This window comes from Coffea arabica, chromosome 7e, assembly GCF_036785885.1.
Source record: "Coffea arabica cultivar ET-39 chromosome 7e, Coffea Arabica ET-39 HiFi, whole genome shotgun sequence".
In the NCBI taxonomy this organism is placed as follows: domain Eukaryota; kingdom Viridiplantae; phylum Streptophyta; class Magnoliopsida; order Gentianales; family Rubiaceae; genus Coffea; species Coffea arabica.
Window position 1 is genome coordinate 17,486,134 of NC_092323.1, and position 6,000 is coordinate 17,492,133.

Consider the following 6,000-nt stretch of genomic DNA (forward strand, 5'->3'; position numbering starts at 1 on the left):
ACGAGCTAACGGGTAGTTTTTTCTATTAATACTTGACGTTGATGGGTATTTTTGACGAATTTTTGGGATCCTATAAGTCCCATAAAGTTTCAACATTTAACAAAAAAAAACCTTTTACCTACAATGAATACAAGTTTTTAAGAGTGATTTTAACTAGAAAATACTCTTCTTTGTTCTCTTGTACTCTTTGCGAGGTTGCAAAGAAAGGATAGTTCTCAGTTCATTGGTAAGCATTGAATTATGACATAGTGAAAGTTAACTAGAGAAAAGTAGTACAGCTCTTTGGTTTAACTAAAGAGTGTTTAGAGGGAGTAAAGAGTGAACTTTCTTACGTACAAGATGGTTTGCTTCCAATTAGAATCCTTTGTATCACTACCTGATATCAAATTCAGTGCTAATCCTATTTATCACGTGAAGGTAGAAGAAACATAAATAAACAGCACATGACAAATTAAATAAACATTACACTTGGCATAAATATAGAAATGGTACTGAGTTGCCACTACTGAAATGGCACTTAGGATCCCATATGGTTTGCTTCACCATCAATTGAAGAAGTTTGACGTGCGCGGAGTATACATATACAATTAAGCTCATCCTAATCAAGTTTTACATTTATAAACTCCTAAATACCCCACACGCGATTTATCGCAAGTATACGAATCGTGAGCTAGTATAGGGTATTAAGGGTCGATCCCACAAGGAAGATTGCAATTACCGGTACTACTTAAGCTTCTCTATTATTTAGACTATCAATGAATTATAACAAATTAAAACCTACTGAAATTATGCAAGAAAATAGCAAATAAAAGCTCCTTGGGTTGTGGTATCCCTAACTACTCATGCAAGTGCTATATTTGGATCATTAATTACTACATCTAGGCTAGTTATGGTGTAATTTCCTTATGCATTTGAATCCTACTTTCGTAGTGAATCAATTATACTTATAACTAATCCATACCTATTCTCATGGTTATGAAATTAGCTACAAGTTCATTTCTTCAATGAAATTACATGAAATGAATCACTAAAAACCACATAGGTGCACCTCTACTTTCGTGAGTGTACTCCCTATGTTTAGCACTTCTTGAACTAGTGTTAAATCTCAATTTTCATTGCAGAAATAACACCTTAGATAATCACAATTAATGGTACCAGATTAATCATGATTTCAAGAGCTAAAGTGCTAAATAACTTGCTCAAATCATAGCAGTTAAATAGCCAAATAATAAGCACTAACAATCATAGAAAGTTCAACCAAACCCAAGGCATAAACTTTAGAGACACATAAATAACATAAAATCCAGAACTTGCATATTAACTAAATTTGGAATCAAGTACAAAAGATAAAGAGTTGAAAAGGAATGTAACCCATGTCACTTGAGCTCATCACCTTGCCTTCTTCATCTCCATCTTAATCCTAGTCTAGCAATATACAAGAGTGGATGAATTACACTAGCTAAACTATCCTACACTAAGGAAATGGAAGAACTACATTTCTGCACTCTTCAAGCTTCTCCCGTATGTTCCTCTCTATTTTCTGCTATGGATTCCCCATCTCTCCAATCTCCTTTTTGCAATGAATTTGGCTCTTTTATGATGAAAGGTGGTCAAGAAATGAGGATTACATCTCCCTTTTACAGCTGGGAATGTTTCTCACATGTCTAGCATCCAATGTGAGTTGGTGGAGGTGAAATTGAGTTTTACGCGTACAGAGCAGCCTTTTCTGACCTGTGATCCGAGCTGCTACAGTACCTCGGATCCGTATGGATCCGAGCTCGGATCCACTAACCCAGAAACAACCGAGGGTTCGGATGAATAGTGGATCCGAGTGTGGATCACTTGCTCTGTTTTTGGCCCAACTTCAACCAATCTTTTCTTGATGTTAGAGGCTGAACCAGCTCATGTCTAAAACACGAAAGTTGTAGCCTTTTGAGTTATCTTTCTAATGGATCAAGAATCACCTCATTTGGATCTGTGTAGGCTGAGATATGACTGAAATACCCTTGCCTGCTCATTGCCCTGTTCCAGTTTCGACCAGTAGAAATTTGCTATTGTAATTCGGCATTTTGACCTGGAAAACCTTCAAACTGGATTTAGATGTCTTCACCAAAGTTGTAGATCTATCTCTTATCTTCAAATGGGTTCAAGAATCATCCCAATCCGATCATTTTAACTCAAGTTATAGCCGAAATACGAAAATGTGTCAAAACTGTCAAAATACACAAAATCCAAGTAAAAAGTGATAAAAACCTCATTTAATCACTTAAAAGCATTTTTCACCAATTATAGCCAAAATGATTCATATTCTTCCAATAATATAACCAAAGTGACTAAAAATAATATAAAATGTCATACAATTATTACGTAAATTAGTCACTTATCAAACTCCCCCACACTTAAATCATTGCTTGTCCTCAAGCAATTCACACATAATCAAATGCAATGATTCAAGAGGTGAAACAATATATGCACTTTGTCCAATTTAATTCCTCAAGACTTGGAAAATAATCATTATATAATTATTCAATTTACACTAAATACTCATAATATCAAGTAAAGGAAAGATAATTATACCCTAAATTCAACAAGTTAAACTTAATCTCTTACCCTAACCTAATTTCACAAATAAGCAACCCACATAGTCGATTTATAGCCTTCCTCCTCCTATAATCATCCTTTTCTCAAAATTTTACATCTAAGAGGGATTTATTCATACTAATTTTACTTAATTAGTGAGAATGCCTTTTTACGCGAAAATCGACACTTTTAGGTGAAGATTCCCGGTTACTCAACATTTCACTTATTCAAGTTGCAATGCATACTCTTAATTCAAGTACCTTTTTACGCGAAAATCGACATTTGTAGATGCCAACCCCCGGTTACTCGGTACAAAAATCATTGGAGTAGAATAATTTTTTTTTCTTTTCTTCTTTTTTTTTTTTTTTACTAAAGGACAATAAATAGATATTCCCTCTTAGAAAATATATAAGACTAATCAAAGGAGGAGTATAACCTTTTATCAACTATGTCAATCACTTACTTGCAAAATTAAGTAAAGAGAAGAAATCTCATTAAACATGTAAAATTATAGGCATAATTTTCCTCACTTTACCAAATATACTTTCTAAAATGTAAAAATTCTAATTGCATAATAACTATTTCCAAGTTAAATGAGGACTAAACCTTCCAAAATACACATAAAGTTTCAACAATTGGAAGAATAAAAACATTTAAAGTTGGAACAAATTAGCCCTTTTTGAATGAAAATGCAAAAATTTGAAGAACTTTTGGGCCATAGTGATATATTGGACAAGATGTTAGACAAATTTTGACGGAGTTTCCCCATATAAATGGAAGAAAACTCCCTGCCAACAAACCCAATTTCAGGCAAATTATCCACATGGCAAATAATTCAAACACAATTCCAATATTTCTAAGCATTTAAATCCACAAAATATAATCACATAGCATTAGAATGCAAGTTCACATATTTCCTCCCCCACACTTAAACTTCACATTGTCCTCAATGTGAGAAAAGGAAAATAAAGAAAGAGTAAAAGAAAATACTCCCCTTATGACTTGCGCAATCCGAATCCATGTCCAAGTGATGAATTTCCAACTTTACTTGAAAGAATGGAGACTTCAATTAATGCACCTTGAAAAAAAAAACAAAAATACAATTCTTAAGAATAAAAGCTTGCAACCAACAAGAAGAAAAGTGGAGTTGAAGGAGGAAAAAGAGGGAAGAATGAAGAAAAGTGGTCCGAGGCTTCGTTTGGAAAGGATCCGAGGTCGTTTTTGAAAGGATCCGAGGTCGGATCATGATAAGTGAGCTCGGATCAAGAAGCTCAAATTTTTTCTGATTGCAGAAGTGGATCCGAGGCCTCGGATCCATATGGATCCGAGCTCGGATCAAGAAGCTCGAAGTTTTTCTGATTGCAGAAGTGGATCCGAGGCCTTGGATCCATATGGATCCGAGGCCTTGGATCCATTGAATCTGCACTTATTGCAGAATTTTTGCAATTTTCAGTTTGACCTCAATTCTTCAAAATACACCCTAGATCATTTCTATGTCAAAATAAACCATTCACACACATGTAAAATGATCTAAACATGCATTCTAAACCTCTTTAATGCATCAAAAACCATAATTACTGAATTTGAGGTATTGAGATCTTTGATCAAACTTCGCCTTTTTCACCTCAATTGGTCACTTTTGCATCTTTTTCCAAAACCTACAAATGAAAAAATAACAAAATAACTCAAACTCATACTTTAAACATAAAATCACTCCAAAGTAACACCAACTTAAACAAGCATTGGGTTGCCTCCCAATAAGCGCTTCTTTAAAGTCAATAGCTTGACTATTTCTCCTCATTTTTCAAGGAGGTTTAGTTAACGAATAATCCACCATTTTAGGCCTTGGTGGATCATTGTAAGGTGACTTAATAGAAAAAGCCACATGATCTAATGATCTGAGAGATGGAAGTGACTTACATATTCCAAGTGTTCCATAGATATTACCTTGAATATGCACCACTTGAGAACTTACCAAAGGAAATGTCATGAGAGTATCTTGGGCAGGAATACCTTTAGAACCTATACTTTCAATGCACTCCTCAAGAGGGGTGAAAAATGAGTCATTAAAACTCACCTCTTGAGGCTCAAAGTTAGTTCCAAAGATATTATCATGTGAAATGGACATTTGCTCATTGAAACACAATTGAGATTCATCATTTTCATCAAAATGCAACCCATTTTCACATACAACATTCCCATCATTCATGCTAGGATCATTTTGCACATTATTAGAGGAAATAACTTCACACAATGCATTCAATTGCTCATGTATTCGACCAAAGTGAGAAGCTAATTCATCTATTCTTTCCTCAATCCTATCAAAACGATCGGAAGTTGCATTTGCTAGCTTTTCTATTGCTAAATCAAATTGATTAGAAAAATTTTCTACAGCTAGCTCCCAAGATGCATTAGAATCATTAGCTAATGGTTCACTTTCTAACTCCCAAGGTAGATGTGTATTAGCTAACTTCTCTATTGCCAACTCCCAAGATGGTTTTGATTCATATTGGACACTTTCAGGTTGGTGATCATAAAAATATGAATTATCACTATAAGTACATTGATTATTCCAACCATAAGCAGGAGAATTACTCCAATTAGCACTATATTGATCAAAACAAGGATTGTAATGCTCTAATTCATCATAATAATCCACATTTTGTGCTTGCATACATGTATTAGTAGCATGATAACCTCCACACAAGTCACAAATCACATGATAAGAATTAAAAGCATTAACATTCCTTCTCTGCTCAATTTCATGCATCATGGTGTCCATTTGAACTTGTAACTTAATTACATCAAATTTTGCCTTTAAGCACCTTAAACCATCTTCAAAAGACATACATTCAGTAAATTCTTGGTTACCTCTGTTGAAGGAGCTTTGCACTTGGTAACCATCCATTACCAATCTTCCACTTCTCAAGCATTGTCCTCCAAATTGTCCTACCCTTCTCATCACCTAAAATTGCTTTTAAACAACTTAAGAGCAAAATTAGTAAGAAGAATAGGTGATAAAACACATACACATAAAAAATACTAAAATGACAGAAAATAACATTCACACAATAACTAATAAAATGTCTAAACTAATAAAGTTACTCTTCACACCGATATTGCCAAATCTTCCCCGGCAACGGCGCCAAAAACTTGACGTGCGCGGAGTATACATATACAATTAAGCTCATCCTAATCAAGTTTTACATTTATAAACTCCTAAATACCCCACACGCGATTTATCGCAAGTATACGAATCGTGAGCTAGTATAGGGTATTAAGGGTCGATCCCACAAGGAAGATTGCAATTACCGGTACTACTTAAGCTTCTCTATTATTTAGACTATCAATGAATTATAACAAATTAAAACCTACTGAAATTATGCAAGAAAATAGCAAATAAAAGCTCCTTGGGTTGTG